This window comes from Symphalangus syndactylus, chromosome 13 (assembly GCF_028878055.3).
Source record: "Symphalangus syndactylus isolate Jambi chromosome 13, NHGRI_mSymSyn1-v2.1_pri, whole genome shotgun sequence".
NCBI classification, from domain to species: domain Eukaryota; kingdom Metazoa; phylum Chordata; class Mammalia; order Primates; family Hylobatidae; genus Symphalangus; species Symphalangus syndactylus.
The window spans coordinates 62,624,743-62,650,626 of NC_072435.2; the positions used below are offsets into that span (position 1 = coordinate 62,624,743).

The 25,884-nt window shown below is 37.4% G+C and overlaps 1 long non-coding RNA gene and 1 pseudogene across 1 annotated transcript in view; both read right to left on the minus strand.

The window, feature by feature from the left end:
* LOC134732191 (uncharacterized) overlaps window positions 1–25,884 on the minus strand; it is a 101,831-nt gene that overhangs the window by 71,217 nt on the left and 4,730 nt on the right. The gene's annotated exons all lie outside the window — the stretch shown is intronic.
* LOC129460235 (N-acetyllactosaminide alpha-1,3-galactosyltransferase-like) lies at window positions 23,977–25,238 on the minus strand (annotated as a pseudogene).

Below are 25,884 nucleotides of genomic sequence, written 5' to 3' on the forward strand. Positions count from 1 at the left end.
CTAAGAAGAGCTCCACTCTATCTGACATCAAAGTCAATACCCCTCTTCCATATTGCATTTTATAAGTTATAAAAACTATACAGGGATCTGCAAAGGGTTGGGATAGTATCAACAGTATCATGACATCAAGCATAGCACCGTGTACAAAATGGGTAATCACAAATGTTAGTTAATTTGAAATGATAAATGCAAAACAGTTACTTTGTGGGTTTCTTTCTACATCACACATCATCAAGCAAAACCAGTTACTTTGAATATACATATTCAAATTATGTATATTAATATAAATTTAATAGGTCATTTTATTGGCCCTTAAAATTCGTATGTTCTTTAAACATAGTTTTGTGTTTTTTTAAGGAAAGGAATACGGGAAGCAAACCAGTGGAATATAATAATGTGTTATTCTGAAGTAAAATATTAGAAAGCAAGATAATATAATACTATTTAAGTTGGAAAATTCCATGAAAAGAAAATAATTCTTTTACAGTTTCACTGTGTTGCCCAGTCTGGAGTGCAGTGGTTTGATCTCAGCTCACTGCAACCTCCGCCTCCCGGGTTCCAGGGATTCTCCTGCCTCAGCCTCCCAAGTAGCTGAGACTACAGGTGTGCAGCACCATGCCAGGCTAATTTTTGTATTTTTTAGTAGAGACGAGGTTTCACCATGTTGGCCAATCTGGTCCTGAACTCCTGGCCTCATGCGATCCACCCACCTCGGCCTCCCAAAGTGCTGGGATTACAGGCGTGAGCCACCATGCTGGGCTGAAAATAAATTCACCTAAGAGAAAATGCTTGCTTTACAATCTATATTATATTTTAAATTTTTGTTATTCTTTGACTTTTCCAAATTCACAGTAGATGGTCAATGATGCACATTAAAATATAGAGTAATTCTACAGAGGAAATTCACTGGTGCACAGTAGTATTTACATACTCTTTTCAAGAATTCTAGGATGTCAAGTAGGCCACCAGCAAACCTATTTGACTGAGGCATCCCAAGAGAAATTATGAGGATCCATTTGTCCAGATTTTGGGGATTGCTGGTGGAAGAGATTGTAAGATACTAGAAGATGCCTCAGAAGACAGGAAATTCCTCCTGAGACAGGAGAAAGTCACATTGTGGAAGATGAGTTTGGAATTGAGAGGCCAGCTTGGATAGAAAATGACCCTTTAAAGAATAGCACCATTCTAACTGGTACAAGATGATATCTCATTGTGGTTTTGATTTGCATTTCTCTGATGGCCAGTGATGATGAGCATTTTTTCATGTGTCTGCTGGCTGCATAAATGTCTTCTTTTGAGAAGTGTCTGTTCATATCCTTTGCCCACTTTTTGATGGGGTTGTTTGTTATTTTCTTGTAAATTTGTCTGAGTTCTTTGTAGATTATGGATATTAGCCGTTTGTCAGATGAGTAGATTGCAAAAATGTTTTCCCATTCTGTAGGTTGCCTGTTCATTCTGATGGTAGTTTCTTTTGCTATGCAGAAGTTCTTTAGTTTAATTATATCCCATTTGTCAATTCTGGCTTCTGTTGCCATTGTTTTTGGTGTTTTAGACATGAAGTCCTTGCCCATGCCTATGTCCTGAATGGTATTACCTAGGTTTTCTTCTATGGTTTTTATGGTTTTAGGTCTAGCATTTAAGTCTTTAATCCATCTTGAATTAATTTTTGTATAAGATGTAAGGAAGGGATACAGTTTCAGCTTTCTACACATGACTAGCCAGTTTTCCCAGCACCATTTGTTAAATAGGGAATCCTTTCCCCATTTCTTGTTTTTGTCAGGTTTGTCAAAGATCAGATAGTTGTAGATGTGTGGTATTATTTCTGAGGGCTCTGATCTGTTCCATTGGTCTATATCTCTGTTTTGGTACCAGTACCATGCTGTTTTGGTTACTGTAGACTTGTAGTATAGTTTGAAGTCAGATAGTGTGATGCCTCCAGCTTTCTTCTTTTGGCTTACGATTGACTTGGCAATGCAGGCTCTTTTTTGGTTCCATATGAACTTTAAAGTAGTTTTTTCCAATTCTGTGAAGAAAGTCATTGGTAGCTTGATGGGGATGGCATTGAATCTATAAATTACCTTGGGCAGTATGGCCATTTTCACGACATTGATTCTTCCTATCCATGAGCATAGAATGTTCTTCCATTTGTGTCCTCTTTTATTTTGTTGAGCAGTGGTTTGTAGTTCTCCTTGAAGAGGTCCTTCACATCCATTGTAAGTTGGATTCCTAGGTATTTTATTCTTATTGAAGCAATTGTGAATGGGAGTTCACTCATGATTTGGCTCTCTGTCTGTTATCAGTGTATAAGAATGCTTGTGATTTTTGCACATTGATTTTGTATCCTGAGACTTTGCTGAAGTTGCTTATCAGCTTAAGGAGATTTTGGGCTGAGACGATGGGGTTTTCTAGATATACAATCATGTCATCTGCAAACAGGGACAATTTGACTTCCTCTTTTCCTAATTGAATACCCTTTATTTCCTTCATTTGCCCGATTGCCCTGGCCAGAACTTCCAACACTATGTTGAATAGGAGTGGTGAGAGAGGGCATCCCTGTCTTGTGCCAGTTTTCAAAGGGAATGCTTCCAGTTTTTGCCCATTCAGTATGATATTGACTGTGGGTTTGTCATAAATAGCTCTTTTTGAGATACGTCCCATCAATAGCTAATTTATTGAGAGTTTTTAGCAGGAAAGGCTGTTGAATTTTGTCAAAGGCCTTTTCTGCATCTATTGAGATAATTATGTGGTTTTTGTCTTTGGTTCTGTTCATATGCTGGATTACATTTATTGATTTGTGTATGTTGAACAACCCTTGCATCCCAGGAATGAAGCCTACTTGATTATGATGTGCTGCTGGATTTGGTTTGCCAGTATTTTATTGAGGATTTTTGCATCGATGTTCATCAGGGATATTGGTCTAAAATTCTCTTTTTTTGTTGTGCCTTTGCCAGGCTTTGGTTTCAGGATGATGCCGGCCTCATAAAATGAGTTAGGGAGGATTCCCTTTTTTTCTGTTGATTGAAATAGTTTCAGAAGGAATGGTACCAGCTCCTCCTTGTAGATAGGAACACTTTTACACTGTTGGTGGGACTGTAAACTAGTTCAACCATTGTGGAAGACAGTGTGGTGATTCCTCAAGGATCTAGAACTAGAAATACCATTTGACCCAGCCATCCCATTACTGGGTATATATCCAAAGGAATATAAATCATGCTGCTATAAAGACACATGCACACATATGTTTATTGTGGCACTACTCACAATAGCAAAGACTTGGAACCAACCCAAATGTTCAACAATGATAGACTGGATTAAGAAAATGTGGCGCATACATAGCATGGAATACTATGCAGCCATAAAAAATGATGAGTTCATGTCCTTTGTAGGGATGTGGATGAAGCTGGAAACCATCATTCTCAGCAAACTATCATAAGGATAAAAAAAACACCACATGTTCTCACTCATAGGTGGGAACTGAACAATGAGAACACTTGGACACAGGAAGGGGAACATCACACACTGGGGCCTGTTGTGGGGTGGGGGGAGAGGGGAGGGATAGCATTAGGAGATATACCTAATGTAAATGACGAGTTAATGGGTGTAGCACACCAACATGGCACATGTATACATATGTAACAAACCTGCACGTTGTGCACATGTACCCTAGAACTTAAAGTATAATTAAAAAAAAAAAAAAAAAAGAATAGCACCAGAGGGAGTTTCCGGAATGCACTCCAGGATAGCTATTGAGAACTTGTTCTAAATTTCCTACAGAGAGACTTCTAAAGCTAAGGTTACTCTTTGGAGGCTGAAAAACTTGTATTCATCATTTAAAGTCAATTCAAGGTTTTCTAAGAAAGAGAAAAAAACAATTTTTCCTTATTATTGAGTGTAGTGTGTATTGTACACTTTGACCCCTCCACAGTAAGGTTAGTGAACAATAACCCACATGAGAATTCCATCCAGCCATCTGTTTTTTTATAAGACCCATCAGCTAAGAACAGCTTTTACATTTTTAAGTGGTTTTCTCAAATTAAAAAATAACTTTTATAATATGTGAAATGTATATGAAACTCTAAAATAAGTGTCCATAAATATAGTTTTGTTGAAACACAGCTACACTCATTTGTTTATGTATTTTCTGTGGTTGCTTTTCTGCGACAATGGCAGAGTTCAGTAGTTACAACAGAGACTGTATAGCCCACAAAGCCCAAAATATTTACTGTCTGTATCAATTTACAGAAAAAGTTTGCCAACCTCTTATCTACAACGATGAGGAGCAAACGGGAGACACATAACGTGATGAATATGAATGCATGGAGAATTCTCCAGTGAGTTAATATCTTAAGAGTCTTGAGAAAGTTTGAAAAGAAATATAAGAGAAAGGCTCATAAATAATAACTTTAATGAGAAATAATTTGGCGAAATAGCAAGGAATTCATAAAAATGATATCAGTGAAGCTAAAAGCTCAGAAGATTCTCAGGCTTGTGAAAATTATTTATAGCAAGAAAAAAGTTTTATTTGTAAGTTAAGGAAACAAAAATGGCATAAAAGCTACAGAATGGGGTAAATGGCATAATGCTACCAAAAAGAAGAAATTAAGTTGAATTACTTAACTCTCTTTAACTCAGCTAACTCCTTATGCATGTTCTATCTTTTCTGTGGAAATATCATCATGTAGAAAGAGCAAAATAAATATTAGCACAAATAAATGAGAGACCTAGAGAATAAAATAGTAAAGAAATATCCATCTGTTCTAGTTTATCTCAAGGGCTGAATGATCAATATCTCAAGATGACAAAAAGATTGGCATCTCAGTCTATCAAAAGGCCATTGACTGTTACTAAGTGGCTATTGATAATCTTTGAGAATTTGGAGAGAACCGAAGAGGAGCTTAAAATTTAGAGTTAGAAAAATCAAACCTCCAATTTTTTTTAAAAAAAAGAATGCTGCAAACTACGGGATTGAGAACTTGATATGACTCCCAGTTAGACTCTAGGGTGAATTATTGAGTCTTTAAGCACTAAGAATAGAAACTTGTGATTAGGAGGAAGCCGAGTAGGTTTATTATTTTTTAATCAAGCCAGAAAAAGCTCATATTTTTAGATAGAATTATATATATATCTTGATGTTAGGAAGTCCTTTGACAGGTTCTCTTCCTTTGTAGAAGATATAGAAGGAATGATGTTGCAGATTAAGAAGTATCATCAAGTGCAATTACGTTGATTTGTAATTAGAGTACTTTATTAATGATATTCCCCAAAGTGCTGATTAATGAATTAATGCCACGTTATGGAAAATTCTCCAGATATAAGTTACTCTCTCTCGCGCTCTCTCTCTTCTTTTCACCAAATGATTTTGTTCAGGATATTGCTGGCATGATGCTCAAATTTGCAGAAACTCGGTAGTAGCAAGGAGTAGCTAACATCTTATGGTAAAATCAAGATCCAAAATGATCATCAGAAATTGAAACAAAACTATACAATTAGATCTCAAACAAAACAAAGCAAAACAAGAACAACAAAACAAAAGCCAAACAAAGCACAATTGTGGTTCTCAGTGCCAGTTGCATATTAAAATCATCTGGGGAGACTTTTATTTAATTGGCCTGGGGTGCAACCTGAGCATCAGTATTTTAAAAACACATTCCAAAGGATTTCAAGTTCAGTGACTGTGGAGAATCACCTATAATACACTAACTATGGAAGTAAAGGGTGGTAAGTGGAATAACTATAGCCCAGTGCATGTACAGAAATGTTTAAAGGATTCTGTGGGACTGTAAGATCAATGAATCAATGATCCTGTGAGATGTGGCAACTGAAAAAGCTAAAATTATCTTCAGTTGTAGATACCAAATAGAAAATTAGGAAATAGTAGGTTGGGCGTGGTGGCTCACGCCTGTAATATCCTCGCACTTTGGGAGGCTGAGGTGGGTGGATTGCTAGAGCTCAGGAATTTGAGATAAGTCTGGGCAACATAGCAAAACCCATCTCTACAAAAAAGTACAAAAATTAGTCGGGCATGGTGGTGTGCGCCTATAGTCTCAGCTACTCAGGAGGCTGAGGCAAGAGGATCGCTTGAGCCCAGGAGGCAGAGGTTGCAGTGAGTGCCACTGCACTCCACCCTGGGCAACAAAGTGAGACCCTGTCTCAAAAAAAAAAAAAAAAAAAAAAGCCAATTAGGAAATAGTAAAAGCTTACTTTCATTTGTAAGTAATTACTCTTATAAGGCAATTACTCTTGTATCATGCACAGTAAAAAGGATTTTTAGTGCGTCATATTGTTTAATCTTCACATTAACTCTTCGAGATAGATATTATAATCCCCAATTTGTGGTGGAGAAAACTGAGGCTTAGAGAGGTTAAGTAACTTGTCTAAGACTTCTGGCTGGTATCTAGTTTGGCTAAGGTTTACTGAATTATTACATGAGTAATGAAGTGAAAATGGCCTGGAGAGACCAATTGAACTGGGAATTTATTAAAAAGAAAAAATAATAAATGATATTTTAATGAAGACTTGGTGCTTAAGTGAACATAGATAATGAAGAAAATACAATGTTCAAATATTTTCTCAAGATTTTCTAGCCTAGGATATTGAAATATTTGTAGATCTATGGAAAAAATGTGCCAATAAGAGGGCTTATTTTCTGGAGAAAAATAACTTCGGTTTTTAATAATACAGGAAATATTTATAAAGTACTTACCTTCTGCCAAGTATTTAATATTGATCTGATTTAAGCCTTATACAACCCTATGAAATAGGGACTATTCATATTATTCCCATTTAGAGAAGTTGCCCAAGAGATTACAGAGTAAGTGGTATAATCAGGATTTGAGCCCAGGTCTATGTGAGTGAGAGCTGGCACTCTGAATTGCTCCACAGCCACTCATGTTGAGTTTAAGGTAACTGTGTAACATCCAAGCAGAAATATGCCAGAGCAGTTGGAAACAGGTCTAAAGCACAGGAAAAATGATTAATTATAAGCTTAAGTAGTTAATAGTTTATAAATATATCTATTAAGTAACTTTAAATGGAACATTAGCACAAACAGTTTTGTGTGTCATAAGTATTTTATCACTAGTTGCTAAAAATTCTTGTATGGGACAGATATACCCTATTTTATACAATCTCTGGTTCCTTCTTTGTAATAAATAGCTCTTGCTCAACAGTTATGACAATACTGAGTTACTCTTATATCTTAGACCAAATACTCTCATTTTGGGAGGAAACTAAAAAAAAAAAAAAACTAAAGTTACTTTGACTCTTGTGGTCTAAATAAGTTCATTCGTATTTAAACCATTTAAAAAATGGTTTCTATTTTTATTATTTGAAAGCTTTATTGAGGTATAATTGACATCCAATAAGCAGCACACATTTAAAGTGCACATATTGATGAGTTTTGACATATATACACACAAGTGAAATCATTACCACAATTAAAATAGCAAATATTTCCATCATTCTAATCTATTTGGGAGCCCCTTAATGAGCCCCTTAATAAGAACTCTAATCTATTTGGGAGTCCCTCTCTCCATCCTCATCACCAGGTAAGCACTGATGTGCTTTGTGTCTCTACAGATTAGTTTGCAGTTCCTAGAATTATTTATAAATAGACTCATAGACGTTACTTTTTATTCTTTTTTTGCCTGACTTCTTTCACTTAGAATGACTTTGAAATACATCCATGTTTGAGTGGGCACGATGGCCCACTTTGGGAGGCAGCACTTTGGGAGGCTGAGGCGGGCAGATCACTTGAGCCCAGGAGTTCCAGACCAGCCTGGGCAACATGGTGAAACCCTGTCTCTACTAAAAAATACAGAACTTAGCCAGGCATGGTGGTGCATGCCTGTAGTCTCAGCTACTTGGGAGGCTAAGGCAGGAGACTCGCTTGAACCCTGGAGGCAGAGGCTGCAGTGAGTCAAGATTGTGCCACTGCACTCCAGCTTGGGCGACAGAGCAAGACCCTGTCAAAAAAAAAAAAAAAGAACAGAAAAGAAAAGAAAAAAAGAAATGCATCCGTGTATACATGCTTCACTCTTCTGTATCGCTTGGAAGTAATCACAATTTGTTTATCCATTCATCTGTTGGTAGACATGTAGTTTGTTACAGTTTGGGATTATGGCAAATAGATGTTACGAATATTCATGGTCTTTGTCTTTGTATGGACATATGCTTTCATTTCTCTTAGGTAAATACCTAGGAATGGAATGGCTGCAGATGTATGTTTAACTTTTTAAGAAACTACCAAACTGTTTCTAGCAGCCATGTATAGGAGTTCCAGTTGCCCCATATCTTTATCAACACTTAGTATGATTAGCCTTTTAAATTTTAATGATTCTAAGAAACATTTAGTGGTATCTCATTGTAGCTTTGTCTTTCTCTGATACTAATGATTTTGAGCACCTTTTCATGTGTTTATTTGTCATCCTCTAGCTTCTTTGGTGATATGCCTGGTCAAACCTTTTGCATGTTTTGAAATCAGGATTTCTGTCTTCTTACTACTGAGTTGTGTGAATTGATTACATATTCTGAATACAAGTCTTTTGTCAAATATATGTTTTGCAAATATTTTCTCTTGTTTTAAATCATGGTTGAACTGTTAAAAGTAATCATTTACACAATCAATAAACATTTTCCTCTAAACCAATTATAGATTGTGACATATCTTAAATGTTAATAACCACATTCATCATAGCAAAGCCCTGACACTTGCTAGGAATTGATGCAAAGTTTTTATTGCTTTCTTCATTAAATACAAAGAGCGTTTACTTCAGTTTCTCTTCTTAGGTCATACAGAAAAGTTTACATTTTCCAAAAAGATGTTAATGTAGCAAAACACATTTTATATAATGAGCACTTTTCTAGAATGGAATACGTTTACTACTTCCTTTACTAGTATAAGTAGTAACGACGGACTAATATCATTGCATAAAATATCCATTGCTAAAAAATCTCAGTACTATTTCGTCACATTTATTTTCATTAAAATTCCTATTTATTCAGCTTCATTTTATCATAATTTTTTCCAGTCCCTAATCCTTTGGGTTAATAATTTCTCTCTACTCTTTAACAACTTTTTTTTTTCAAAAATCAAAACTTGCACTTGGTAGTAAGCAGAATACCTTTTAAAGCAATAAGTAAGTCATCATCAGCACAACATCTATATTTGAAGCAAATTGCAGCATTTGCTGAATTCTAGCACTTTTTTCTGCATCCTTCTGTCAAAACTGATAACCATCCTTACATTATAAAGTTATATTTTTAGTTGTCTGAAAATCCCGGACAGTGCACTTATCAATTCGTATCAGAAAATGTTATTATATTTAAATGCCAGATGATGGATAATATAATACCATTATAAAAGTCAAAAGTAAGGATAAAACTAGTAGATATTCCAAAGGAAGTACCTCTGTGACATAAATAATCTTTGTCATTTTCTCTAACATGCTGCAAATGTATTTCTAACTCTAAAAAAAAAAATCCTTTCACAGAATCACAATTACATTTGATTTAGAGTGCCACTAAAAATTAACCAAGACCTTCTAGCAGTTGTTTAGAAGAGAGGAGATCATAGGAACAACTCTAGCTGTTGGGTTGTTTCCCATCAACTGGAAATAAATCTCCTCGAGATTAGTCTTATGTAGCATTCACTTCCTTTTGTATCTAAATTGAGTTCAGTATTGATAAATGATACATAACAGGAAGCATTTTGTGTCTGTTCGAGTGTGAAGCTGTCTACACTGAAACATAAATCAGAACTGCCCTTTTCTCCCCATTAACATATCAGCTTTTTTTTTAACTGAGAAAATAATTTATTTAATTGTAAAGCAGGAATTTTATTTTTAAAAACCATTTAAGAATAACCATTAATGCCGGGTGCAGTGGCTCAGGCCTGCTAGCGTTTTGGAGGATAAGGCGGGTGGATTGCCTGAGCTCAGGAGTTCTAGACCAGCCTGGGCAACATGGTGAAACTGTCTCTACTAAAAACACAAAAAAATTAGCTGGGCGTGGTGGCACGCACCTGTAATCCCAGCTACTCTGGAGAATCACTTGAACCCAGGAGGTGGTGGTGGAGGTTGCAGTGAGCCGTGATCACGCCACTGCCCTCCAGCCTGGGCAACAGAGTGAGACTCCGTCTCAAAAAAACAAACCAAACCAAAACAAACAAACAAACAAAAAGAATAACCACAATAACCATTAACGAGATCTTGAATTTGTCCATTGGAGATTTAAATTTTAGTGAATTTTTTAAAAATCAAAAAATTGACTCTGAAGCAACCCTTTTCTCTAAACTTTCAGGCTAGATCATTTCTTTGGTTCAGGACTTAAACCATTAAATTCTCCCTACTCCAGACTGGATCCAAGACAACTTGAGTAATAGAGAAGCAAAATTCTTAACTGATGTGTAGTCTACTTCTCCTTCAAAGCTCACTAATTCAGGATTTTTGTGTTTTTTTTTATTGTTTTATCTTACTGGATGTGAAATTTTTTTGGCAAGGATTGAAGTAGGAGACACAGTGAAATGGTAGAGAAAAATGTAAATTTCATTTTATCAAAGAAGCCCACTGCACTATACATCAAACTAGTGCAATGGCTCTTCAAATAAACTGCTTGGCAATGGAAACAAATAGGCCAGATGCGGTGGCTCACGCCTGTAATCCTAACACTTTTTTTTTTTTTTTTTTGAGACGGAGTCTCGCTCTATCGCCCAGGCTGGAGTGCAGTGGCGTGATCTCGGAATCTCGGCTCACTGCAAGCTCCGCCTCCCGGGTTCATGCCATTCTCCTGCCTCAGCCTCTCCGAGTAGCTGGGACCACAGGCACCCGCCACCACGCCCGGCTAATTTTTTTGTATTTTTAGTAGAGACGGGGTTTCACCGTGGTCTCGATCTCCTGACCTCGTGATCCGCCCGCCTCGGCCTCCCAAAGTGCTGGGATTACAAGCATGAGCCACCGCGCCTGGCCATCCTAACACTTTATAAGGCTAAGGCGGGTCGATCACTTGAGTTTAGGAGTTCAAGACCAGCCTGGGCAACATGGTGAAACCCCTGTCTCTACAAACCAAACAGTTTAGCTTCAAACCGGGTTTTAAAACCTTTTTCCTTTCCTCTTTTCTCCTCAGTCTCAAGATACAGTTCTAAAATAAACTACGCATGTGTTTTATACCCTCAAAATATTTTCTTTCCTCTGTTCTCTCCAATCTCAAGATATAACTTTGAGACGAAATACATATGTGCTTCCTTTCACCTTAAAATACAGCCTCAAAATGTGCTATAAACATCCACTCCCTTTCTTTTCCTATACTATACTCCCATGCCTTCTGCATATTTATTTACTTAAATGCTTCTTAAGTGCATGACACACTCACATATCTGGTCATATATTTCCTTAAAAGCTTCAGAGGCCAGATCCTGATATGCACCAGACACCTTTGAAAATCTCTCCCCAGTAAAGGCAGAAACTCACTCCCAGCTAGAGATTGACCAAAAGATCGACTGAGTAATTTATAACCTATTTGGGCCCAAAATGGCATTGGCCCCTTCACCAAATAAAACAATAATTAAAAATAAGCCACTGGAGCAGACTGCACCACCTGGCAACTCCTAGCCCCCCTTCTTCTCCCGCATTTCAAACCCCTCTCTCTACAAAAAAAAAAAAAAAAAAAAAAAAAAAAAAATCCTGTACTCCCTCCACCAAGGGAAAGTGGACATTTTTGGAAAGAATTCCACCTGCTCTTATCCTTGCTAACATGGATAATAAAGTCTTGCTCTCTTTCTATCACACCTCATTATTATTTTGACTTCTTTTTACAAACACCAAACCGTCGACCCCTTTTGCCAGATACGATTTTTGGTGGCCAGGACAGAGAGCACCGTGCATTCCCAGGAGGCCCTGGGCCTGCCAGACTGATCCCCTGTCAGACAGGGCATGGAGCCTCCTGTGAGTGCCAGCTGCTCATGGCTAACTGACCCTGTGGCCAGAACATTAGGAGAGCTCTCAGCAGCTGCCTAGGCACCTTTGTTTCAGGGAACCTCCCTTTCTTTTCCTGCCGTGGCATCCGCTGCTTCCAATGCTTTGCTGATAAAAAGAAAGTGACATTTTGAAGACGTTGACAAACTTTGGAACTGAGTGAGTTGTTGGTGTGCATCCAACCTTCCTCTGCCTCTTTTGGGGTGTTGCTGGGGCTCTGTTCTGTTTAGACTTAGCTGCTGGCATCACCATTTGGGCATTTTTATGCATTAGTACTTGTGACACACTCAGGGCTTTGCTCACATCGACTCAATCATCTAGGAGGACCAGTTAAAATTAAGATACGAAATTTGGAACTCCATTGTCTCAGCCCAAAATCTCCTTAAGCTGATTAGCAACTTCAGCAAAGTCTCAGGATACAAAATCAATGTACAAAAATCACAAGCATTCTTGTACACCAATCACAGACAAACAGAGAGCCAAATCATGAGTGAACTCCCATTCCCAATTGCTTCAAAGAGAATAAAATACCTAGGAATCCAACTTACAAGGGATGTGAAGGACCTCTTCAAGGAGAACTACAAACCACTGCTCAATGAAATAAAAGAGGATACAAACAAATGGAAGAACATTCCATGCTCATGCGTTGGAAGAATCAATATCGTGAAAATGGCCATACTGCCCAAGGTAATTTAGATTCAATGCCATCCCCATCAAGCTACCAACGACTTTCTTCACAGAATTGGAAAAAACTACTTTAAGTTCATATGGAACCAAAAAAGAGCCCGCATCGCCAAGTCAATCCTAAGCCAAAAGAACAAAGCTGGAGGCATCACGCTACCTGACTTCAAACTATACTACGAGGCTACAGTAACCAAAACAGCATGGTACTGGTACCACAACAGAGACATAGATCAATGGAACAGAACAGAGCCCTCAGAAATGATGCCGCATATCTACAACTATCTGATCTTTGACAAACCTGACAAAAACAAGAAATGGGGAAAGGATTCCCTATTTAATAGATGGTGCTGGGAAAACTGGCTAGCCATATGTAGAAAGCTGAAACTGGATCCCTTCCTTACACCTTATACAAAAATTAATTCAAGATGGATTAAAGACTTAAATGTTAGACCTAAAACCATTAAAACCCTACAAGAAAACCTAGGCAATACCATTCAGGACATAGGCGTGGGCAAGGACTTCATGTCTAAAACACCAAAAGCAATGGCAACAAAAGCCAAAATTGACAAATTGGATCTAATTAAACTAAAGAGCTTCTGCACAGCAAAAGAAACTACCATCAGAGTGAACAGGCAACCTACACAATGGGAGAAAATTTTTGCAACCTACTCATCTGACAAAGGGCTAATATCCAGAATCTACAATGAACTCAAACAAATTTACAAGAAAAAAACAAACAACCCCATCAAAAAGTGGGCAAAGGACATGAACAGACACTTCTCAAAAGAAGACATTTATGCAGCCAAAAAACACATGAAGAAATGCTCATCATCACTGGCCATCAGAGAAATGCAAATCAAAACCACAGTGAGATACCATCTCACACCAGTTAGAATGGCCATCATTAAAAAAATCAGGAAACAACAGGTGCTGGAGAGGATGTGGAGAAATAGGAACACTTTTACACTGTTGGTGGGACTGTAAACTAGTTCAACCATTGTGGAAGTCAGTGTGGTGATTCCTCAGGGATCTAGAACTAGAAATACCATTTGACCCAGCCATCCCATTACTGGGTATATACCCAAAGGACTATAAATCATGCTGCTATAAAGACACATGCACACGTATGTTTATTGCGGCACTATTCACAATAGCAAAGAGTTGGAACCAACCCAAATGTCCAACAACGATAGACTGGATTAAGAAAATGTGGCACATATACACCATGGAATACTATGCAGCCATAAAAAAGGATGAGTTCATGCCCTTTGTAGGGACATGGATGAAACTGGAAAACATCATTCTCAGTAAACTATTGCAAGGACAGAAAACCAAACACTGCATGTTCTCACTTATAGGTGGGAATTGAACAATGAGAACTCATGGACACAGGAAGGGGAACATCACACTCCGGGGACTGTTGTGGGGTTGGGGGAGGGGGGAGGGACAGCATCTGGAGATATACCTAATGCTAAATGACGAGTTAATGGGTGCAGGAAATCAACATGGCACATGGATACATATGTAACAAACCTGCACATTGTGCACATGTACCCTAAAACCTAAAGTATAATAAAAAAAAAAATTAAAAAAAAAAAAAGAAATTTGGAACTCTACCCAGACCCTTACGGGGATTTGCTTGGAAGCAAGCCATTTGTATACATTTGTATTTGTTTGTATTTGTGGCATTCTCAGGGCTTTGCTCACATCCAACTCTGTCACCTGGGGGGCCATTTTGTGATATTTGTGTGTGTATGGGCCCTGATCTCACTCTTTCCCCTTCTTCCAACTTCATCCTCCTGATTATCTTGGAAGCTACCTACAGCCTTACTCCTCTGGGCCCAAAGTACCCTTAACTCCCTCTGGCTGGAAATGGCTCACCTTGACTGGTGACTTGTGGAGGTGGGAGAGATTTGTCCCACACCTTGTAGGTCTGGGGTGCTAAGGCTCTCCCTGATGGGAGATAAATGAGGGTGGGTTGGGGGTACTGACCCCACACCTACAGTAGCTGAAAGGCTCACAAGCCCTCCTGTAAAACTTGACCTCTTTCCTCTCCATTCCTTTCTTTTCTCTTTCCCTTGTTCTGTTCAATCTAGGGGTCTAGCCTTGAAAGGGAAAAACAGTTTCCAACATCCTGGCCTCTAATTTTGTTGTTCTCTTTGAAACTCCAAGTGGTTACATATTATGGCTCATTTCTCTGCACATTTTAAACTGACAGACAAATTACAACAAAAAAATTCAAAGCTCAAGAGTTAACCTACACTACAGAGTTAAATAGAGTCTTATAAAACTCTATCTTCCTTTTTCCTGCCTGCTTTAAATCTACTGTTACTAAACTACTAGTACTGAGAGAAGACTCATTATTTATGGCCTAACTACAATATAAATATTAAAACTCATTTAAAGTATATATTTTAAAAAGGTTTTGTTAAACCAAAGTGCCATAAAGACTACTTTACCTCAAATTTTGGTTCACAGCCTTCCTTAGATTACCTAGCAGGGCAAATCAAGTTTAGCCATGTGAACAGGTTCCAATTTTATCAAAAAAGTAACTTAAGAGTCAGCTATCTTTTATGTGTCAGTGAGTTGGTGGTGCTGTCTCATGACTAGAGCTCCACGGTAAAAGCTATTGAATCTTTTTGTATGTATGTATACATGTTTAGCTATGGATACATAATATACTTATAATACTTACATTCTGTCTTGTGTCCAACATACTATTAAATTGACATGTAGGTAAATGAATACTCATAAATTAATCCCAGCTGGGTAAAGTGGCTCATGCCAGTAATCTCAGCACTTTGGGAGGCTGAAGAAGGTGGATTGCTTGAACCCAGGAGTTTGAGACCAGCCTGGGCAACAGGGCGAAACCCTGTCTCTTAAAAATATATAATATAAAAACTAGCTGAGTATAATGATGATGCCTGTAGCCCCAGCTACTCTGGAGGCTGAGGTGAGAGGATCACCTGAGCCTGGGGAGGCTGAGGCTGCAGTGAGCCATGATCACACCATTGCACTGCAGCGTGGGTGACAGAGTGGGATCCTGTCTCAAAAAAATAAAATTAAGCCCAAATGCTTTTCAAGTTCACATGCACCTTTGATAAATAAGCCGGCCTTAAAAATTATTAATAAAATAACATTTAAAATGTTTAAAAAACTGTTAATGCACATTTTTGTTTGAGTTTATTGATTAAATGGTTTCATATTCATCTCTGACAAATATTATTAGGCATCAAAATTTGGCATAAAAATTATAAAAGTATAAACCTACCCAAAACCAAAATATTTTTGCTTATATAATTTTTAATAAATAAAACACTTAATATTTAATAAAAACTAAATCTTCTAAATTATCAACAAAATGTCCATGTGTTTAACGTTTAAATTCTTAAACATCTTATGTTCATAAACTTTGAAATAGTTAAGAAAAAAATAACTTTAAATCATGACCATCCCTATATAATATCTGTTTTCAAAAGTAATCTAAATAAACAATTAAAATAAAAAATTGAGTATGTATGAGATAAATGCTTATAAGTAAACTTCATATATAATTTAAAATCTTAAAATCATTATAGATACTTACTTATTAAATGTCTGTGCCATTTCCAATTAAAAAAATTATTATATGAAAAACATATTCCAAAATTGTAGAATGGTTCTCATCTATAAAATGCTAAAACTTGGCTGGGCGCAGTGGCCCACACCTATAATGCCAGCACTTTGGGAGGCTGAGGTGGGCGGATCACGAGGTCTGGGGTTCAAGACCAGCCTGACCAACATGGTGAAACCCCGTCTCTACTAAAAATACGAAAATTAGCCAGGTGTGGTGGCATATGCCTGTAATCCCAGCTACTCAGGAGGCGGAGGCAGGAGAATCGCTTGAACCCAGAAAGTGAAGGTTGCAGTGAGCTGAGATGGTGCCACTGCACTCCAGCCTGGGTGACAGAGCAAGACTGTCTGGAAAAAAAAGCTAAAACTACTAAAAAACAGTTTTACATACAAAATATACATTTAAAAAATTAAATCTGCTTTTAGGAAAAAGTTATAAATGGTATAAAAATACGATTTTTTGGCCGGACGCGGTGGTTCATGCCTGTAATCCCAGCACTTTGAGAGGCTGAGGAAGGTGAATCACCTGAGGTCGGGAGTTCGAGACCAGCCTGACTAACATGGAGAAACCCCGTTTTTACTAAAAATACAAAATTAGCCAGGCGCGGTGGCGGGCGCCTGTAATCCCAGCTACTCGGGATGCTGAGGCAGGAGAATCGCTTGAATCTGGGAGCCGGAGATTGCAGTGAGCCAAGAATGTGCCATTGCACTCCAGCCTGGGCAGCAAGAGCAAAACTCCATCTCAAAAAAAAAAAAAAAAATATATATATATACATATATATATGTATATATATATGATTTTTGTTAAAAAATATAATTTTTGTCTAATCCAAAGAGTTTTAACAGTTACCTTAACAAAACAAAGTTAAAAATTTAAACAAATATAAAAAATTTGTAAAGCGTTCATCTTATTTTAAAAGTTCTATAAGCATAAACAAGTTGACTAAAATTTAAAGGGAATTATTTAGTTTCTCCATAGGTTAAACATTAAAATAAAAATATACTAATCCAGGGCCAAAATATGGGACCATGTGTCTAAATAACAGGGTTTTCTCAAAAAATGAATCTACTTTTTAACAAAAAATTATAGTTATAAAAATTTTATAAAAATTTTACCTTATAGTCATTATAATTAAATATAAAGTTTTATTAAAAATTGGGTTTAACATTAATAATACACTAAAACAAAAGTAAAATTTACCTTTCTCTTTTAAACAACATTTTCATATAATATTAAAAACAATAAAAGATTTTTATTTGCCTTTTAAATAAGCAACAAAAAAAGAAGAAAAAAAAGAGACATGCTGGCCTCATGCTGTTTTTATTGGATCCTATTTAAAAAACAGCCTTCCTCTATCAATGAGTAGAGATTTTTGCCTTAAATTTTTTTTATTTGTCACTTGAACTAAATAACTGACAATAACCTAAAATTTTATTTATTTTATAGTATCAAGTATTTAAGCCTTGAATACTTGACAAACTTTTCAAAGTCAAATTCTAAATTAAGCCTTTTTTCTTTTCTTTTCTTTTCTTTTTTTTTTTTTTGAGACAGTGTCTCATTCTGTCACCCAGGCTGGAGTCCAGTAGCACAATTATGGCTCACTACAACCTCCATCTACCAGGCTTAAGTGATCCTCCCACCTCAGCCTCCCCAGTAGCTGGGACTACAGATATGCACAACTACACTTGGCTAATTTTTTTTATTTTTTATAGAGACGAGGTTTCCCCATGTTTCCCAGGCTGGTCTTAAACTCCTGGGCTCAAGCAATCTTCCCACCTCAGCCTCCCAAAGTGCTGAGATTACAAGGGCAAGCCATCATACCTGGCTTTAAGCCTTCTTGTAATCTAATCGACTCTTTAAATATTAAGTCCCTTAAAGTCCAAGAAAATAAATTTGACATTTAATGTATTAAAATTATAGAAAAAAATTGTTAAGGATAAAATAGTGTTTGACTTTCTTCTTTAAGCTATATTTACGTAAATATATTGTCAATATCTATTCCAAAACTATATAAAATTCCTATAATTCTGTTTCAATATATATCGATAATTAGATGAAGTTATTACGTGCCACAAAAGTAACCAAGCTTTAACCATGATTACTTTAAAACTTTTTTCATCCACAATTGTTTTAATTATTTTCAAAACAATTTTATAATCAACTATAAAACTCTAATACTCTTAAATACAAATATCTAATAACTTTAAAAATTATGCCAGTAAAATAAAAAAAAATTCAAGACTCCCATAAAACCTACTGTGTTCATACATATCAAACAAAACAGAAATTAATTACATAAACTATACTAATAAAAAATCTTTTTATAACTTTTTATTTAAAACACTGTTAATTCTTCTGTTTTACAAAGTCCAAAAAACTTTTTCTTTTTAGCTATTAACAACTTTCAACAGTCAGATAAAATACACTCCTATAAAGAAAATTTAAGACATATTTTTCTCTATCTAATCTCTCCAAAATTTACAAACTATTTGTAAATACACTTAATTTATAACAATATTATTTACATAAATTCAATAAAAATCTATTTTCTTTTATAACACAATTAAAAACACTATTTTACCAAAATTTTAATTTAAAAAACATACTTACAAACTACTTTAAAATATCAAAATTAACCTATAAAGCCAATAAAAGCCCCTTAAAAAACTAACCTCGTGCCTTGTCTATACAGTGTCTATGCAAAATTCTTAACCTATAACAAATAAAAAGTGTCACTTTCTAACAGGAACCACAGCCCCAAGTTTTCTTGAGTCCTCAAAATAAAAAATTTGCCCATTTAATATAAATATTTAAAGACACAAATAAATCCATGACTGGACTCAAAACTTCAAAAGATCTAATCTAAAATTCCCTATAACGAAGTTCCAACAAAGCCAATTTTTTAAAAAAGCCTATATGACAGATAATTGTTCTTACTGACTTTATACAAATACTCAAGCCAAATATAATAAAACTAAAACTTATTTTGCCTATAAATTTGTCCTATTATAAATTGTCTTTAATAAAAACAAAAACTAAAAAAAGTTTCAAAAAAACCTAACTATAATACACCTGTAATTAAATTCTAGTCTTATCTACTGTTTTTGAGTTTTTATTATTTTCTATAATTTTAACTAAATCCTAAATTCTTTCTAGAGTACAAGTTTCCAAACTAATATTTTCAATTTTTTTTCTTTTATTTTTCTAACTTAAACTCAATAAAATTACTACTACCTCTTTCCTGAGGCCTTACAAACTAAAGCTTATTCCTTATAACACAGACAAAGAAAACGTCAAATTGCTACTGCCTTCCTCCCCTATAACTAAAAGTACTTTAACATCTAAATAGTTTCCAACATTAATATTTGCTTTTCTATTTCCATAAAAATGCCTCTTACTAAACTTTTTTCTGCCTTCATCACATAAAAAGGCCTAGCCCATGTGCAATACTACCTTCTAAATAAAACTAACTAAACTAATCCACCCTCAACAACTAAACAAGACTTAAAGCCACTTTCATAAATATTCTTATCCCTATTTACAGCCTATTAAATATATATATATATTAGCCAACCTGTCATCACATCCAATTACAATTAACAATAAAAACCCTACATAATTAAAAATTCAAAAATGCCTCAAATAACCTTACAAAATATACACCAAAAAATTAAATCTATGTGTGACCCTACATTGTCACTAAATCAATAGGGGACATTCTAATTCAGGTCAGGACCATCTTAGTGACAAAAACTACTTATAACATTGGCCCGGCCTACAGGGGTAGATATATCCCTGTGTTATAAAACTTACTACTATTATACCCCCTATGTAAAACTGTAAGACAGACTTTCCCCAAAACTTTCTAAACCTCAAACTATAACACTCCAATAAATATTATCTATAGGCCCAAATACTCATAAATATTTCCAAATCCAAATAAATCAATTCTATTCTAATGCCCCCAAACTATGCCCCTTCTCAACAAAAAAATAGCCAAAACAATTATGGCAGCCATTTTCCATACAAATAAAATAAAATTTGACAATAAAAATTACAACCAAACAGCTTAACTTCAAACTGCATTTTAAAACTTTTTTGCCTTTCCAACTTTCTCCCCAGTCTCAAAATATAACTTGAAAACAAACTACAAATGTGTTTTACAACCTCAAAATGTTTTCTTTCCTCCCTTCTCCCCATCTCAAAATATAACTTTAGACAAACTATATATCTGCTTCCTTTTGCCTTAAAATACAGCCTCAAAATGTACTATAAACCGCCACTCCCCTTCTTTCCCATACTATACTCCCATGCCTTATGCATATTTATTTACTTACATCCTTGTTAAGTACATGCCATACTCACATATCTAGTCATATATTTCCATTAAAATGTCAAAGGCCAAATCCTAAAACAAACAAGACACCTCCAAAATTCTCTCCCCAGTCAAGGCTGAAACTCACTCCCAGCTAAAAATTGACTACAGGCCAGATGCAAAGGCTCACACCTGTAATCCCAGCACTTTGTGAGGTTAAGGTGGGAGGACTGCTTGAGCCCAGGAATTTGAGACCAGTCTGGGCAACACGGTGAAACCCTGTCTTCACCAAAAAAAAAAAAAAAAATACAAAAAGTTAGCTGTGCTGGGTGGTGCATGCCTGTGGTCCTAGCTACTAGGGAGGCTGAGGTAGGAGAGGATCACCTGAGCCTGGGAGGTCAACGCTGCATTGAGCCAAGATCACACCACTACACTCCAACCTGGGAGACAGAGTGAGACCCCATCTCCAAGAAAAAAAAAAATTGACCATAAAATTGACTGCAATTAATTTGTAACTTAATTAAAGCCCAAAATGACACCAGCACCTTCACCAAATAAAACAATTCACAATAAGCCATTAAAACAAACCGTGCCACCTCACACCCACTTCCTCTCCTACATTCCAAACTCCTCTCTCCTTAAAAATCTCCATCTTCCCTCCACAAAGGGAAGAGTGGAAATTTTAAAAAATTTCACCCATTCTTCCCCTTGCTAACACAAGTAGTAAAGTCTTGCTCTCTTTCTGTCACATCTCATTATTATTTTGACTCCTTTCTATAAACAAATGGCAGAACCCTTTTGCTGGTTACACGTCTAGTTGTTACACTTCCATAGTGCAGATGGAAAATGAGAGGTTACTTGATTTCTTCAGTTTACTCTTTGATGTCAGCCCTCCAAGTTGGGGTATGAGGGGCACAGGAACCCTGAGGTCCAGACTAGCTAAGTGGTGGGACTAGCTGATGATCCATTGTCCTCTGATGATGCCCACATTCTGGAAATGGAACTCCTTGAAAACCTCTTCAATCCACTGCAGGCATTTGCCTTCTCTGACAGCATCCATATCTCCTCACCAAAGATCTGAAGACACAAGTTGCAGAGTCTGGTAGACTGAATACGACTTGGGCAAAACAAGAAGCATCTTCCATTCAAGTCCCTGCTGTTTGTCAGTCATGGGGTCAACCAAGCTGGAAATCACCCATACTGCTTCCCATTCAGTGCCTGGATCCATGATGTATTTAAGCACCAACCTCATGGCATGAGTTCCTGCAAGGTGGCACTGCCCCATAGCGATCAGCCCCTCTCTTGCACTCTCTCTTTGCTATTTCATAGCACTCATGTTGAGGCTGTTTTCACTTCACATTGAGCACCTTGGTTCATTCAGGTTCCCTGGGACTCTGACCATGCACCATCATAAATATCTACTGGGAATCTCCACCAAACTTTCACACAGAAACCAAATGACATCCTGATGAGAAAAGAATGGACTACAGATGGCCTGAAACAATCTGTTCTTGAAGTATTTTGAGGATTGCCAAGGCAAACGTGTCCTTGATGAAAGTTCCCCTGCTGCAAATAAAAACTCCGTGTTCTTTAGATCCATCGGAAACAGGAAAACATTAAAATCAAGGGTATAACCCCCTACAACCCTATCTCACTGCCAACGCTTCCCTTACCACCCTATTTTCTCCAGGATGTTATCTGACACATGTAGAGTGTTTCTGGGATTTTTTGTTTGTTTGTTTGTTTGTTTGTTTGTTTTTAGATGGAATTTCGCTCTTGCTGCCCAGGCTGGAGTGCAATGGTACAATCTGGCTCACTGCAACCTCTGCCTCCCAGGTTCAAGTGATTCTCCTGCCTCAGCCTCCTGAGTAGGTGGGATTACAGGTGTGTGCCACCATGCCTGGCTAATTTTTTGTATTTTTAGTAGAGACAGGGTTTCACCATGTTGGCCAAGCTGGTCTCGAACTCCTGACCTCAGGTGATCTACCCGCCTTGGCCTCCCAAAGTACTGGGATTACAGGCATGAGCCGCCACGCCTGTCCTGTTTCTGGCTTTATCTTTGCCTATGACAAATTCTTTCTGGTTAGGCTGATGGTATTTCCCCCAAATTCAGAATACATAAGAAATCACTGGGAATTTACATCTGATTACCATAGATTCATTCTCTCATATTACAATGCTCAAAGTTACAAGGAGAAGTAGTATGTGATTGCTATGTTGGTGTTTCATTAATATTTTCTTTTATTATTGTCATTATTATACTTTAAGTTTTAGGGTACATGTGCACAATTTGCAGGTTTGTTACATATGTATCCATGTGCCATGTTGGTTTGCTGCACCCATTAACTCGTCGTTTAGCATTAGGTATATCTCCTAATGCTGTCCCTCCCCCCTCCCCCCACCCCACAACAGTCCCCGGAGTGTGATGTTCCCCTTCCTGTGTCCATGAGTTCTCATTGTTCAATTCCCACCTATGAGTGAGAACATGTGGTGTTTGGTTTTTTGTCCTTGAGATAGTTTACTGAGAATGATGGTTTCCAGTTTCATCCATGTCCCTACAAAGGGCATGAACTCATCATTTTTTATGGCGGCATAGTATTCCATGGTGTATATGTGCCACATTTTCTTAATCCAGTCTGTCGTTGTTGGACATTTGGGTTGGTTCCAACTCTTTGCTATTGTGAATAGTGCTGCAGTAAACATATGTGTGCATGTGTCTTTATAGCAGCATGATTTATAGTCCTTTGGGTATATACCCAGTAATGGGATGGCTGGGTCAAATGGTATTTCTAGTTCTAGATCCCTGAGGAATCACCACACTGACTTCCACAATGGTTGAACTAGTTTACAGTCCCACCAACAGTGTAAAAGTGTTCCTATTTCTCCACATCCTCTCCAGCACCTGTTGTTTCCTGACTTCTTAATGATGGCCATTCTAACTGGTGTGAGATGGTATCTCATTGTGGTTTTGATTTGCATTTCTCTGATGGCCAGTGATGATGAGCATTTTGTCATGTGTTTTTTGGCTGCATAAATGTCTTCTTTTGAGAAGTGTCTGTTCATATCCTTTGCCCACTTTTTGATGGGGTTGTTTGTTTTTTTCTTGTAAATTTGTTTGAGTTCATTGTAGATTCTGGATATTAGCCCTTTGTCAGATGAGTAGGTTGCAAAAATTTTCTCCCATTTTGTAGGTTGCCTGTTCACACTGATGGTAGTTTCTTTTGCTGTGCAGAAGCTCTTTAGTTTAATTAGATCCCATTTGTCAATTTTGGCTTTTGTTGCCATTGCTTTTGGTGTTTTAGACATGAAATCCTTGCCCATGCCTATTTCATTAATATTTTCTTAAAGTTAAAATTGTTTTCTGAGGAAGTAGCCAGAATAATAATTCTCTCAAATTCAAAAAACTGTTGGCACAACTTGAAGTCAGTCATCATTTCTAACCAACGTATACTCTTTTCGCTGCCAAGATAGCTTGACAATTTTAATATCTGCATGATGGCCTATATGATAATCCCAGCAGCATTCTGGTGATAAGATCTTACAGGGTATGTTGAGGAAGAAATACTTGTTTAGGTGGCTTTCATCATGCCCCTTGGCTTCGAGGTCATTTGTCCTGTCCTGGAGGATTCCCTTAAAGCACTCCTGGGTGATGTGGAGAACGTGAATAGGTGTTCCACCAAAAATGGCTGCGTGGTAATAAAAATCCCCCTGGCCAAATGGAATGTACGCCACAGACTCCTTCTGCTTCTCATAAGTATTCTCCTCAGGATGTGTCCCGTTACCACCAGGCCTATAGCTGAGCCACGGACTGGCCCAGGGTCTCCACTCCAAAATTGTCTTGGAACACTTGGTCCACATCCACGCAGAAGAGGAAGTCAACTTCCTGTTGGATGTGGGCCAACATGTGCTCCCTGATGGTCTTCATGCCCATCATGCTGATGGCCTGCTACCTCTTCTCGGGCTTGATCTCAAACACTCTGAAGAAACGCAGAGGACCCAGCTCTAGCAACGGCTATCGGCCATGATGTAAAATATGACTTTGTGGCTTACCGTGAAGTACCTATCAGCAGATGTTATGAACTCCTTCAAGTAATACTCTACATATCTTCTGACAGTAAAAACTGTCAAACCCACAGTAATTTTCTGTTTGGCATAATAATTTTCTAGGATGGTTCTGTTCTAAGTGCCTTCCCACACAACCGGCTCATTCCAACTGGTCACCGTCAGCACCTCTAGGCAATCGTATGGATTAAATCAGTTCCATAGCCAAAGCTCTTTTATTGTCATCTTCTTTTCTTTTTTCTTTCTCTTTTTCTTTGTCTATGTCTTCTTCTTCCTCTGCTTGAGGATTGTGGGTCCCATTGTTGAAGCAGCTTGGAAACCACCGGCCCTTCTGCCTGCCGCCGTCAACAACTTCTGGGTGTTTTAAGTGATACATCCACAAGAGAGGTTGATACATTTCCAAACCACAACAATCGCAGTGAGACAACCATCATTGGAAGAATTACGTTTCCTTTGACATTCATTATTTTCTCCTTATCATCTGCTTCTTTCACCCCAGAGTAAAAGGCAAAACAACAAAGTTCTACTGAGCTCCCTTTTGCAGAAGGAAGGGTTCAAGGAAGGGAAAGTGCTGCGTTCCAACTCTTGACTGGCAGAACCCGGGCGCCTAGGGTCGGCAAGTCGCGAGGGACCCTAGGTAAGACTCCGCCTCCCTCCCCGCCCAGGTGGCCCCTCTGGGCTCGGATCAGCCGCCTAGCCGCGTCCACCCCAGCCCCGCAAGGCCTGCCGGGAAAACGTATCAGCTTTGACATTCAACTCAGAATTTTATTTCAGAAATTACCAACTAGTTGAATAAATAGAGATCTATTTATTCCCTTTAACTCATTTACAACAAATGTAGAAATTGAGCACGGGCCACATGTACTTGGCAGAAGGCTGTTTTAAAAATGAACATCAAACTTATTTTCTGCCAAGACTCTCTCCTCCCCATCATCCATTCAGCACTAGGTTCAGAAAAAATTACCTACAGAACAATGGTTTTCAAATTATGTTTCATGGTCACGGTATTCTCATTCCTTGAGATGATATAGGTACAACTTTAAATTCTATGCTCAAATGTGTCAAGCAGCTGCATACTACATATTCCTCTTACATGCTGCCATATTAAATGTTCTGTGGGCTGGGCGCTGTGGCTGTAATCCCAGCACTTTGGGAGGCTGACGCGGGCCAATCACTTGAGGTCAGGAGTTCAAGACCAGCCTGGCCAATATGGTGAAACCCCGTCTCTACTAAAAATACAA